Genomic DNA, 14946 nt, shown 5'->3' with positions numbered 1-14946 from the left:
AACTGTTTTCAGATGAAATGAGCTAAAATGGTTAGGAAATAATGAAGGTGTCCACCCGCACTATAGGTAGGTAGTGCAGTCAGTGTACAGCCTGACTGCATGCCTACATCTGCCTGTAAATTTGAACGAGATACATGCTACTATTTCCTTTATCAGAAGGGGCCCACATTTTGAGAAGCCCATATAATGCGTTCGTAGGTTAGAGGAGTTCAGCAGAGAACCAGACTGTAGCTCTCAGCTGTGCTGTTTGTACTTCCAGCAAACTCAGCTTTGGAACTCGCTGGCAGGAGGAGTCCGTATTATACGAGTTATTCATTTCAAAACAAATAGCCAGCGAGTTTCATTGCCACAAAGAAGTAGAATATAAGATTTAGGGGCCCCTTGTACAAGCTTCACATGCAAGGTAGAGCATTCCCTTCTGCCTGGCTCTAATACATGGGAAGCACTGGTATTCCTGCTCTCCCCTATCGAAGCGGAGATGGATGAGGGTGGCAGAAGGTAGAGTAGCTTTGTGTTTGTGCAGCCATTGCACAGCGGAGGGTAAAAATGGGATTTCTCATTCAGTGTCCTGCTGGTTGTTGGATTCAGTCTTCACCCATTTATTACCAATTTCAGCCCTTCTTCCTGTGGAGATGTGGCAGGTGTGGTGATGAAACCTCTGCAGCCTTTGCCTAAGTTTTCCCCTGAATTCAGGAAGAGATTCTTCTGCAAACTCCTAGGGTGAAGGACAAAGCGAGCAACGTGCCAGCCAGGCAAATTGTAGTGTGAAAGGTTGTACGCGGAGTTTTGCTGCTAACTGCGGCAGGGACCGGAGCCCATCTGCCACTCTGAAGCACGGAGAGGCTAATGAAATATTTCTCCTGGCTAAAAGCTGGCTGGAGATTTGGAATAAAGTAAAGGGTAGCCTAGAAGGAGAATTTCCATGGCTTTCAGGCTATACCTAAATGAGTTGCTTGCAGTTTCTGCTTGTTTTTTGCTTCAGCTGGTATTTTATGTTTCTCTTTGCTGATTTCTGGTGTTGAAATATGAGCAGGGCAGGACAATAGAAAGTGAAAAGGAGCGTTCCTGGTTTTGGGGTGCGTTATTGCATGAATCTCTTTTGTCATTGCACATGACCAATTGACCTTTGAAACTGTGTCAGAAATAACTCCACATCTTGATGGATTACACTGACCTTAATAACAATGACAAAAAGAGAGTAAAAAATGCAGGCCCTTTTCTCCATAATCACCATGGACTGCTGGCTGTCAGGCCCAGACTTGCCTTATTGTCCTTCTCATTTACAAGCCAGACAGCGTTACAATGGTTTTTACTTACTGGCTAGTGCAAGAGCTAATGTGAAGATGGGCAGTGTGAGTGCCGCAGCCAGAGCGTCATGGTGTTAGCAGGGAAGGGGGAAGGACCCGAAGAGCTGCCTTTGAATATATGGCAGGGATTTTGCAGACAAGATGGTTACAGTCTGTTGTGATAGACTGAGATTCATTGTTTTTCCCAACGTTATTTCCCCTCACAATACAGGCTTTCAGCTACTGTAGTGATAAACAGAGTAGTTACACCTAGTGGCATTCACGGATGAAGATATTTGTGCCTCCTGATAACACACAATATATGCCTTATCGCTGTGTGTATCTTCCATTACGGAACAGAACTGGATTAGATTCTTCTGGGAAGATTATGCAATGTTTCCTTTGTATTCATGGCTGAAATGGAGTAATGGGATTTATGTGATACCGAGATCGGTCCTTGTTTAAAAGAACAGACAAACCAAGGATCGGAGCAGAAACTTTCTTGTATTGGTCCGTGTATTCAAGTATGGGGAAAAAAAGTACCAAGATAAATACAACGGCCCCAACTTCTGTAATACTTTTATTTTTATGTGACATGGTGCAAACTACTTATTGTTAAAAAAAAAAAAAAAAATCTTTTGGGCGACTATTCAAACAAAAATTCTGTCATTTAAAAATGTCGATAAGAGGTGTGTAATAAGGTAATGTCTGGGCTTCAGGGGAGGAGTGCTATGTTGGTTTGGCAAGTTAGCACCACTTTTGTCCTTCTAAAAGTGGAGGAAGCAGAGAATATTCACAAGTTACACAGTTCAGCACACTTGCCTAAGGAAGTGAGCGTGGTAGAGCCTTAGGGCTGTGACAGCGGCCATTGGGAGTCCATCCTGACCGGGTACTTTTCCAGATTTCATGCCCGCTAAAGCATCAGTTCCTTCTGATGTTTCTATCAGCCGTCTATTAAGTTTGCACTTACTAAATTTCCAGAAATCACAAGCAAATTAATCCAAGCATTAATCAGGTTGCAGAGGGAATCACTTAAAAAAAGAGAGAAAAGCTCAGTATAATTTATGATAATAGATTTCCAAATAAATTGCTTCCTTTAGTTAATAATTTGTTCTCTTGTGAATACATACTTGATAGTGCACTGGAAGTATTGTTTTTCTGACTAGGCCAATTAGTTAATGCTTACACAGTGCTTTGAAGATGTAAAGCACTATGTAAATGCAGAGTTGTTGTTGTTATTATTCGAATAGTCAATAATCTACCAGGCTCATAGTCCTCTTTGTCAAACATATTTAACAGCTGTCGGGTTGTGTTTAGCCTTCCTGTAAAAGTGGATGTTTCTTCCCTCTTTTGCATATTTTTTAAGAGAAAATTTAGTTGTTTTTTGCCAAGATGGTGGCTTTTCAGTTGTAGGAGGGTTTTTTTAGGAATACAAAATCGCCTCTTCATTGTACTGAAGAATCCCAGGAGGAAGATAGGCTGAAGTTCTATTTCTTTTGTAAGATTAACTTACTATTGCCTCACTTACCAGGTTTAAAAGCACTGTGGGCCTGGAATCAATAGGATTGAAAATGGAATAAATTAGCTTTATATTTACTCTGTTTATTTTCCTCCCTACCTACGAATGAATACCTATCTTTTAACACAAGGGCAGGGGAACAGCTCTGTGAATTTCCAAACTATTTGAGCTTAGAAGTGATAAGCACTAATTGAATTGCTATAAACACTGTATTTTCAAAGGGGCTTGTTTTGGGGATGCCCAGCAGGGAACACTCTGCATTGTATGCTGAAGTCAAGTTAGATGCAGAGACATACAATGGGGAAGTGCTTAAGCTTCGGTTGGATTTAGAGGCTTGAAATACCTAAAGCCGATGGGAGTTTTGCTGTTTTCAAGGAAGCTCTCAGATACTAATCCGTTCATTCCTAACAAGGTGATGTAGCCCTGAATTGCAATACCTATTTCTCTCTCAAACTTTTTTATTTGACCTTACAAATATGTTAGCCTATTGCTGGGCTTTGATATAGCACAGTATTTTGTACATTACATCCTTACTGTTCTTTCAGGAAGAAATGAAAACTAAGCAAAAAATGAGAGAGTGAGAATAGGGACGCTGCAGACATAGACACCTAAGAAATTGTGATTAATACCATTCACCAGTTTTATAACGCTTTTGTCTAGTGGTACTGGCCTGGAACAAACAATAACAAATCAACCATAATGTAACATCCCCTGAGAGCCATTTGGATCATGCAGGAGCTGGAAAGCAGACAGCGTGAGCTGGTGAAAACTGTTCTAATTACTTGTTAAGATACACTGCAAAATCTGGCAAGGGGATCTGTAGTGAGTATCACAAATGGTGCAGCAGTGCCACCACCTGAACGAAACAGAGACTCGGAGGGGAGGGGAGAAAGCAGTGAGGATAATTAGAATAAAATTAAATCATAGTAAAGATTTCAGTTAGATTTTAAAATCTTACTGAAATATTATTGCTTTGTCAAGCAGCAGCCATTCCCAGTGAGGCCAGCCTTTGGCCTTTCTCCCAGAAATCAGTTTATTTTCATCTCCAGTGCTAAGTACAAGACCTTGATGTTATGATATGCGTACGAAACCTGAACGGTGGCGAAAGGAAACTCTAACAGGAAAGGGAGCTCTCCTCTCGTTGCATCTGGGGTAAGGAGGTGTAAGGTAGGACCACTTTTTCCCTGACACCCTCCTGGAGACTGATGTTCCTTTTGAATCCTCCCACTTTTCTGTTAATCTTTGTACAAAAGGATTCTGGAGGTATTGGAAAGTGAAAGAAGAGGTAAGAAAGAGCTACAGCTTTTTCACTTTCCCTTGCTAGGTGTTGGCCTAGACGCATTATTTTCTTCTCTCAGTTGAATGGTTACGTATCTTTGCATGAAGTTCAGGTGGTTTGATGGCTTGGTGACAAGAGGACATACTAAGGAGTGTGCTCACTAAGGAAACGTGCCTGCTGAGGACAGGAACTGAGTAACATTGTCTTCAACTTCTATCTATGAAAAGAGAGACTTTTCTGGTGTGCGGTCCCATCACCTGTGGCATAGCTGACTGGTTTGAAGAGGCATACAATTTCTACAGGAAAGCCCAATAATTATTGAAGAATCTTGAATGCTAGGATTACATGGCACAAGATAGATCACCAGAGAAAGAGGCAAAAATGCTCCATGTCACCTTGTCAACTTGAAATTGTAATGAATTTAGGATTGTCATCCCTGGGTGGTTTGAAAGTCCCATACATTGCAGCTCATGAAGACAAAGTAAGACTGAAATGTGCAGAACAAATAAACTGACTGTGTATTTAGCCAGGAGTCATTGTAAATATTTTCTGCATGTGAAATATTTTTGAATTCCGTTTCAGGCCCTATTGCCACAGGTAGGGCTCTGCAACCTGATGTCTGTGAGCTGTAATCGTCAACCCTTCACAATGAAGCATTTGTTTTCACTGGAAACATACTCAGTTTAAGAGCAGTTATGTGGATTCAGGTCATTTGATAATGATTTGTTGGTTAGGCAGTGTTCAAGCAAGCCAGTTCAAGCACAACCTGCTAACCTGTTACCAAAAGCAACTTGCTGATGATCAGCCAGTCAGGGTCAATGCTGTCTCAGTTATGTCAGGTTTCACAGTCATTTTTAAACGCAGTTTTCTAACAAAGATTTGTCCCCAGAATGTAAAAAACAAGTTTCCCAGCTGGGAAACAAGTTGCTGAGGTTTTTATATCCCTTTACTGGCGGCACGAATGATGAAAAAGCCAAACAGGTACACCACAAAGAGCCAGCCTCTTCTTCCGTGAGCCTATAAGAAAAAAATATAACAAGAAGAAACACTCTTTTCCGCAAAGAGGTGAGACTAAGAGGGAGCCATCCTGTTTGTTTTTTCCCAAACAAGGAGGAAACACTGAGCTTTATTTTCCTGTATCTTGTTTAGCCACCTTGATTAGAGTCTATATTCAGGCGTCTTAATGGACAGCATATTATATAGGTTGTTTGAGGTTAGGGAACAATGGGTAGCATGGGCCGCAGAGTTTCCCATGTCTCTAAATATAAACACAATAAGAATCCTGTTAAGACAATGAAGCGAGAAAGAAACAGGCTCGCTGCCCTCGTGTGCAGGTCCTTTTTCTTGTGTTCTGGCCATTATGTAAACTGCCGTTCTGTTTTTCCCATTTGAGAGCAGACCTCTGCCTTATCATCGTCACAGCAGATGTGCCCAGCGAGTGTTTACCAATAAGGAAAAGAGACATTGCTGCTGTCTGCGTTGTTATTTCCTACAGCAAAGAATAGGGGAGGGAAGGAAGGCAGCCGGTGCTGCAACGCTGTGGGGACAACGTAAGCAGAGACCCTGGTGCGCAGCGGGAGCGGAGCCGTTGCGTAGCTACCAACTTCATTCAGAAGTGTAGGTGTGCAGAAGAAGTTAACTGCCGCCCGGATCTGTGTGTCTGCCCCCATACCCACAAGCTCAAGGCTGCAGTATCTTTTGATGAAAACTATACGTGCTTCTCCCCCCTGCATGATAGCTACACAGCTCAAACCGTCCCATGCAGCTTGGCTGCACCTGTGTGAAGTGGGTTTCAAACCACCTCAGCCACATCTATGTCAGTGGTGTTTTAGTCTAGCAGAGGTCATCTGCACCAAGATTGGCTCTCCTGTCATCCCCTTAGTAATGTGACGTGGATGCAAAGGCTACTGTATCAGCAAGGCCAACAGCTGTTTTGTATAGATGGGGGAAAAGTTAGTTCCACTAGAAAAATGAATTTCTCTGCGAAAAAGAAAATGTCTGTGTTGGAGCAAAATCAAAATCAAGTATAGACAAAGGCAGAACATAGCAATTTTTGGGCAGTAAAAATGTTTGTGCGGTAGTAGTAATACTTTTACTGTTAAATATTCATGAATATTTGTGAATTTAATGAAGACAAGAAAGTTATAAAATTCAGGTCCTCTCTGGATCTGAACTTTCCTGTTTGTTCAGACGAGAGATTTTGTTCTGCCCAAAATGGCTGTGACTGCTAAAAAGCAATCCCTTGGAGTCACGAGGTACTCGGGCCTGGGTTTTTAGGTTAGGACTTTGTCTAAAGGAAGCAAGATAAGTGTCCATTGAAGGTGTGAGCGAACTGAGATAGCCACTGTATATTCCTGCTAACAGGTATGGCTTCTTTCGGGCCTTGGGCTGTCACCTAACCTGTGGTTCTGTAGTTTCCCAGCTGCAAAATCCAAAGGGTAGAGTATTCCAGGAGGTCCTTTAACTTGTATTAATACAGCTTCACCACCTGTGCTCACGCCTTTGTGACAATTTTGAGGTGGCGTAGATCCGGCAAGCGAGGTTAGTTGTGCGGCACTGGAGTGTACACACGTAATATGTTTTGACCTCCTGGGGTTTTGTGGAGTGGTTCATTAATGCAATGGAACTTATTCAGGCCTCTAAGATTTTTCTTCCAGGTATTTGTCTCTCTAATTTTGCTTATCTTGTTTTCATCAGAAATACTTATTTCTAGGGGGCTGTGGGGTTAATAAGCCTGGAGTTTTTTAAAGAAGTCTCTGTGTAATTGTTATGGCACATTTTATATGCGCTGCAGCATCATAATCCTGTAGAGAAAAAAATCTATATTTCTTCATCATACTTTAAAGACTAATTCCCTGGAGTAATTTCCATTCTCTGCTAGTTTATTCTAAATAAAATTGATTTTTCTGGGAGATTAAAACATGCCTTGAAGATTGTCAATGGTTTTGTTGTATAGGCCCTTATTAATAGACTCCCTGCAGCTTAATTCTGTTTGTATAAGTTGAAAACAATAAAAAGAGTTGACAGTTTTGTCAGTTGCCTTTGCTCAAAAAATACAAGAAAGGAAACGCAGACACCTCCTCCCCCTCATGTAGCAAGTGACATTGCTGTAAACAAACTTCAACAAAGTGTTTAGGAAGATCTGACTCATTACTCAGGGTAGAGTGGGCTGCTGAGTTTATCTATGAAATGTTAAATCATGCAGAAAGTGAGTCGTAGGACTCGGCCCGTGCTTTGTTAACCAGGAGAGAATTGTTTATCATGATCAACAATAACCGTCGAAGGAGCATTCGCAAAGATACATCCCACTGTGCTCTTCTGCAGCGGCGGGTTTCGCTGTGGTGTGACAGTCTCATACCCCAGATAAGTGCAAGGATGTACTGTGAGTGGTTTGCGTGCAGGAGTTTCCTGTGTGCAGATACTGAAACTAGTGTATTTGCTTTGAAAAAAATGTTTATTCCTCTTGAAAAAGGCTGGTGTTTTTCATTGATAGAACTTGCCTTGTGGAAGTGTCTCCCTGTAGGTATCTCCAGCATTGAAAGTTGAGGTAAATGTTGCATTAGTGGGTAACAAAATGCAGTGTTTAAATAGTAGTGAGTAGTGCAAATTTACAATTCCTGGTCAAATAGTGTTAGAAGGCGGAGGAGATGAGACACAGGTGTTAGTGCTGAAACATATAATTCTAAACATGGTTATCTGTTACGGAAGATCACTTCTGAACTGAGAAATCGCTTGGCAGCTAATCGGAGAAACTTTGCAGGACTCTCTTTATTACAGTTAGGCCTGGTGTAGGAATTGAATCAACCATGGGTCCCTCCCATGGCATAGTATCATGGTTATTATTATGAAAGCAGGACAGAAGTAAAATTCTTGTTCAAAACAATTTGACAAATATTACTTGGGCTTTCCTAAATTCCCTACAATTTAGTTTAGATGTGAAACAAGAAACGACAGCTAAGTTCTGCCCCCACAAAGTCATCACCAAAATCATTGTACTTTAAGATTTCAACATGAGATTATTAATAGGCTTGCACTGACTTATAATATCATCCAGTTATACTCTAGACATATCCTGTACATGTGCTTTTTGGTGAACGAGTCCAGAATTTGGAATTTGTGCTGGAACATCTTTCAGGAAAGCATTTTGCTTAGCATGGATAACAATCATGAACCATCTCCACATGAAAAACAATCAAAATATATCCTTCTTATCTGTTCACTTAATTCTTGACCAAGCAAAAGTCTGTACCTGTGCTCAGCAGTAAGCACATGTGTATTCCTACTGATTTGAGGTTATAGTGGTCTTAAATTTCATCAAATAATGCTCTGAAACTCATGATGGCCTTTAAACTGTCATAAATCAGAATAACTTCAGAGACATCAAAGGATGCTAGTAAGTAGCATGAATGAGATGCGATGTGACAGAAGCACTTCGGAGGGTTCAAATTAAAATTTAAACCTGAACTCATAGTTCTGGAAAATTTGTCTCTGAACTGTCTGATGTGGTCCTGCCCTTTGCTCCTCAGCTTTTTTTATGTTTCATTTAGGAAATAATTTGTGGTAGAATTGAAACACAATCAAAGATTAGATTCACTAAAATAGAAAAATAAGTCCCTATTTTATATATATTTTTCTCAGAAATATTGTAAAACATGAATTAACAGGAAGCCAGATCTCCTAAAACCTCATGGACAACCTTACTATTCTCTGGAATAAATTCAGGATGTAGCCAAACTGGTGGCAAGATGAGTAGATACAATAACAGGTATTGCTTACAAACAAAACTTGTAAGAGTTTTTTGCTTTTTTGAATAAAACTGTTGCAATATGGCTTATGAGGTGTGATCAATTTATTTGTAAAAGGGATGTGTTAAATTCCAGTCCAACATGTAGCTGTAGAGAAACACTCAACTTGTTTTCATATGTTCTTTTATAAAAATTCATGAAGTCAATCCCTAAGTCATGTAAGTGATGGAGTTTTTAGAATGCTCCTTGTAGGAACATATTAAAAACAGATGTATCAGGTCTGGGTAACTTAATTCAGTCTTTGTCACAGAAATGAAAAAAAGTGTAACGAGTTACTGGTTGGTGAGCAGGCTGGTGGGGCAGCCTGTAGGTAAGAAGCAGGTGAGAAGTCCAAAGCAGAATTACAGGGTGAAAAGTACAAAACTACAGGAATAAAGTGAGCTAGAGAAAGGGACGTGTTTCAGAGCAGCCTTGAAATCACTGAGTTGGAAACAAATGGAAGAAGTGAGCTGTCCTATCTTCCCTCAGTCAGAACTTAAAACGTTTTGTATTTTAGTTATCTGTTGTGCTTTCAGTTTGATGTGGGAATTATCTTCAGCATGGCATGGGAAGTATCTTCAAAGTATTATCTAAAGTTTTTTATCTGGAGAAAAAAAACTTAAAAGGAATACTAAATACGGCTGAAAGCAGTAGAAATCTCCTGTTGAATAAAAATTGTACATTTATCAATAAATAGATTATTGATTCTGATACAACCATATCACAGTGTGGGTGGAAGAACAACTCTGGAAGAACTGATGATCTCAGAGAGAAAAGAGGAAAAATATTTTTACTCCTGGGAATGATCCTTAGTTTTGTCTGGTCTTTGAGAACATGTTTATGTAAGACAGTATTTCTCTTCAGTTAATCCTAATTCAAGAAACATACTGTTATGAGTTCTTTGCAATGTATGTTCTTGAGATTTCATTCGTCACCCTCTGAAAATATATTGAACTAATAATGAACAGGGACGCCAATCCCTTGGATAAAAATAGAGTCAGAAAAGCCTAGCTACCTATCTGTGTTTTGGAGAAATTGTTCAATTAGTTCGAGCATTTTGATGTAGCTAATAGGTACGATGCCACTGGCATTCCTCCGGTAACGCTGGCGCTCATTACAGGCAACAAAACTAATTGGTACGAGAAAGAGGAGAAAGTGGATGCTAAAGCCTTACGCTTTAGGAAAAAACAAGAAGAGATGATGAGTTAGAGACTTGTTCTCATGATAGCTGTAGTCTCATGTAGTCTGCTGTAATTTAAGATATACACATCATGCTATTTTTTATATGAGATAGAGTAAAAATTCTTTTGCTATTCCAGTTGCTAGATTATCATCAACACTTAATACATTTGGTTGAAATACTGAATAGTTTTTTCAGAAATACTTCTGCTGCATAGCATTTCTTAAGCTGTGCAAGAAGGAAGTGAATCTGCCTGCTGATCTTCTGAGAAAAATCATTTGTATAATTAGCAATATGAAGAATAAATGCAATAGAAAATAGAAATGCATTTCCAGTAGACACAGACATGCTGTTATTGCTGAAGAAGTTCTAGAAAGTCTGCTGGAAGAACAAAATCACATAAAAAGAATAAAGCTTATGCCCAGTATTTTCTATGAAAGCAAACTGATTCTTCTTGTATGCTGAATTAAATGAAGTGTAACATCAATGAAGTTAGTGAGAGAAAGATTAACTTTTCCAGCTGCTTAGAAAGATCCGAAAGAATGCAAATGTGGTTATTTGATATATGTTTCTTATGTTTTGGCAAAAGTTGGGTTAGGTCATGTTATTATCTTATGAAATGTGCTTTGAGGAGACACAGCTGTAAGTCATGCAAATTAAAAAAACCTACTTGCTGTGTCCTTCCTTAATACAGACTGGATAAAAAATAATTGAAATTACTAGTAAATGAATTTCATCGTTCCTGACCATTGTAAAGCAATAGAAGAATAATCTTTGGCTTTGTTCCATTAGCTGTGTTATTCCGTTGCTTTTAGTGTTGCAGTGCTGTTCATACGCTGAGGTACGTGCTTACCGACGCACATCGTTTTCAAATAAATGCTTCAGGCAAATGGTTGATGGAGTGCTGCCATCTCTTGGTTATGCAAATTATATGTTGCAAAAGAGTTACTGGACAATTTTCTTAGATGGACGTGCTGATCTCAGATAGCTTTACTCTGTTATGTGAAGGGTGATACTATTCAGGTCTAATATTCAACATATTTACAGACATTTTCCATAAAATGTGTCCAGCAAGGGTATTAATGATAATTTGAGAGACATTGAGTTTGCTCTTTCTACTGAAGATGGAAGCTGGCTGCTGTTGAGAAAGTGGTTTAGTAGTGGCAGAAGCACTGAAATGCTGTTCAGACACCGAGGCGCGTGGGCCTGTAGCTAGCCGCGTCGAGGAGAGGCTGTGCACATGCAGCCTGGTAGCCCGGTAGATACCGTGCTGCCCCTGCTTGTAGCAGGCCACCAGCTTGGCGGCCTCAGGGCTTGTCAGGCTGGGTCTGGCCTTGCCTTGACCTGCCTGAAGCTTTATTTCAGTTTGGTAGGCTGTAACAGCATTATCTATCTAACAGCCAGGTGTCTGGACAGAATTTGTTTAAGCTTTTTCTTAGCTTTGTACAATTGCGTGCTAGAGCTCATTGATATACTCTAGCTAATAGACAGTAATAACAAATAGTCCTCAGTGTAGAGCGAACCCTAGGATATGACACTAGACCCTCTCAGACCCTAGAATAAAGCACAGCATAGAGAGGCACAGGCAGGAGATGGTAGCAGAGGCCGTGGAAGTGGGGGCACAGGCACAGGGTGTACGAGAGGCCCCGGGACTGTGCACGACGGCCTATGGTGAGTTACTGGTGATGAGAGGGATGCAGCCTGGGGAGATGGGCAAAACCAGTTTTAGAGGATAACAGAGAGAACAAAGAACAGGTGTCCAATATATATGCGATGCACCATATATAGTAAATTTGGACATGATGTGGAACTGTAGACGGATGGAAAAAGAACAGGTGTAGAGGGTGTTAGCAAACATATAAACAATGACTGCAAGCAGATCCCGGAGTGAGGAGGGAGACACCTCCATCTCCAACATCATACTCATCCAGATGAAGATCTCGGGATGCTGATGACTTGCTGCAGCCACCCTGCCTGCCTCAGGCTCAAGATGTTGACCTTAGAAGCCAGAGGGTCAGGGGAAGAGTTAGCATAATACCAGAGAAAGCCATAGATACTAGAAAGTTTGTGTGTAGCAGTTTTAGCTGTATATAATTTAAACTATAAGTGTCCGTATCATTTTAGCTAGACTAATAACCATTCTTTGATTAGTCTGTTTACACTTTAATGAGTTTGGCCATAAATTCTTAGCTGCTTATACAGGACATGTTCCTTTGGCCCATATAAACTGCACAAGTTGTAGGGTAACAAATCAGTGGAGAATGCAGGCAACCTACTCTGTAATTTGGATGCAATACATGGATAATACTTTTCTCTCTTATTTGCTTTGGCAAAAAGGTCACTCTGCTTTAGGAGCTTTTATCCTTCTTTCCAAAGTATGTACCTGATTCTCTATGGTTTTCCACCTTATCCATAACTTTTATAAAAATAAAACTTCTGATTTGGTATAGTTTTCACAAAATTCAACTTAAAAGGCCTGTTACAATTTTGTAATTTACCCTGCATAATAAGATCTATTGCTTTTTACCCAATTCTCAGAACTTGTAGCAGAGACAGCATGTTCTGCACAAGAATAATGGATGGAAAATGGGTTGTGGCACCAGGGCTCACCAGACCCTTTACTAGTAATTCTAGTCCATAGACTCATTGAGTACTTTTTCCTTGCAGAGTTTTTATGTTGAGCAAGACCTGCTTATAAACAAGTATTAGTGTACTAATTGGCATTATTGCCATTGATCAAAGCACACAGACTTAGTGTTCTAATTATAGTGAAGCATTTGATTTGCTTTTTTGTGTGTCGTAACTTACTCTCATTCCTTCTGATAGGTGTGCTCAAACAGCCTGTTAGCAATGGACAAAAAGCCTGTAAAACAGCACGGGGAGAAAATTCTTGTTTAGTGGTATTCTATGACCCGTATACCTTTGCTGATTGTGCAGTTCTACCAGCCCCTATAACGATAGGCTTTGCGTACTGACTACATTGACCCAGCCGGTGTGACTGCCATGGCCCTTGGGCTGCTTCCGTTTTGGATTTCTGTGACTAAAAGTTTTGAAAAAAACAGTTTGAAAATTGGAAATAATCTTCATGTGTATTTGTCTTGTCCACAGCATTACCATCTGATGATAAGGAGCTAGCAGAGTCCACACGTGCATTCAGACCGTGGGTATATGTAAACTACGTTCCTCGTGAGGAGGTAATTATGTGCTCTTGCAGTATGTGTGTGAGTGCTCTCATGCTGTCCTCTGTCGCAGGTATATAAGGTGAAACGCTCCTATTACTGTTTCAGTCACTCATCCTGCTGATTGGAGTTTTGGTGGGCTATTTGAGGAAAGTATTCCAGTGTACCGTAAGGTTTATTGCGAACAGCTGACTGACCAGAATAACGTGAGCAGACAGGCTTCTACGAGGCAAAGCTGTGCTGCAGGGGCTCCTCTTGCAGCTGGGATGCAGCCTGGAGCTCGTGGTGTCACTGGATTGCTGCAGCCTGTCTTAATTGCCTTTGCTCCCCTTGAGAGAGACCTCCCTTTGCCTAGTTAGTACCCTATTCATCTATTTTTCTATAACCGCTACCCTGTTCATTTTTAATGGCAGTCACACAGTCATACACATAGTTACATTGATGTAATTCTCGTTGCTATATTTCCCTGTGGCTTTGCAGGGGTCTTGGGTACAAAAGGTGGCTTCTACCTGTTAGGCTAAGGCAACAGCAAATGGAGGAGTGACCCTGAGGAAATTACGCCCTTCAGTGGGGTGATTTTTTCACTACCTTGTTTAAAATATTTTTCTGCTATTTTTTAGAGTTTTTTGACTATTTTCTTTGGGCCTGTTTGGTATTAGTCACAATGCTTTCGTTAGGTGTAAGTGGTACTCTGCTACATGCACATTTCTGCTTCCATTTGGCTAGAATCGTTGCAGGCTGAACTTGTCAGTCTTCAAATTATTCTGAGACCTGGTATAGTGATTAAGTACAAGTAAGCCATTTTTAAATCCTCCCCCAATAAGGTGAAAAAGATTTCGGTTTTCCTTTTCTTTTCATTCTGTGCTAAATCCTATGATCCCCTTTACTATTTGCCAGTAGTTAGAATCTGAGAAGGGAATCATGGAAATGTGGTGCAATATTCTCCCCATCTTCCACGTAACACCCAATTACCATTATATGTTTAGTCTTCCTCATATTTTTGTTTTACTGGGTTACATGGGGCTAAAGCCAGAGAAGACTTGCTTTTGTCTACATCTTGTGGCTGTTTCTACAATAAATTCATCTGATAGTGCAAGCAGTATTTATGCAAACTTCAGTTTTATGTGTAGTTACCCTGAGAGGCTGGATGAGACAGTACTGGGATCAGGTATAGATGTGCAGTAGGTACCAGCACATCTTCTGAGGGACCAGCTAAGGTTCTTCCACATGCACATTTCATGTGCATTTGTCCCTGTGGTAGCTGCTGGTACTCCAAATACTCCAAGGACTCAAACCACTGACGCTATTTCAACATGCAGCTGCTCTCCTACTGGCAACTATTGGCTACTCCAAGTCTGACTCAACCTTATAAAGCTACAAAGCTCTACTTGATAATGAATTTGTCATGCAGGTTTCTTTGTGAGAGCGGTATGGTAGATGAATGTAACACTAGGTGCAGATTAAACAACACACAATGAGGTCTAACAGTCCAACAGCCCAAATCCAAAGGAGGAAAGCTATTTCCTTTATATGCCAGTTCTTTATGCATTGTATTTTGAGTTCTCCTACTGGTTATTATCTTCTATTGTGCAATTTTAAATTGGTTATTTATCCATGCACTAAGCATGCAGAAAATTCCAGTCATTAGTAGCACTATTTATTCAGTTTGTGATATGCATCTTCAGATACTAAAGTTAGATATTTCCGGGTCTGTACATC

General features: G+C 40.4%; 1 long non-coding RNA gene across 2 annotated transcripts in view; it reads left to right on the top strand.

Annotated features, from left to right (window-relative positions):
* The window catches only part of LOC112988312 (uncharacterized), a 171457-nt gene that overhangs the window by 103373 nt on the left and 53138 nt on the right, over positions 1-14946 (top strand). For both annotated transcript variants that reach the window (XR_010389920.1, XR_010389919.1), the window contains exon 5: positions 13157-13242. This is a non-coding gene — a long non-coding RNA (uncharacterized LOC112988312). The remainder of the gene's footprint in view (positions 1-13156; positions 13243-14946) is intronic.

Source organism: Dromaius novaehollandiae, chromosome 7 (assembly GCF_036370855.1).
Source record: "Dromaius novaehollandiae isolate bDroNov1 chromosome 7, bDroNov1.hap1, whole genome shotgun sequence".
Taxonomy (NCBI): domain Eukaryota; kingdom Metazoa; phylum Chordata; class Aves; order Casuariiformes; family Dromaiidae; genus Dromaius; species Dromaius novaehollandiae.
The sequence above is the reverse complement of the archived record's forward strand: the minus strand, read 5'-3'. Positions and strand labels throughout refer to the sequence as shown.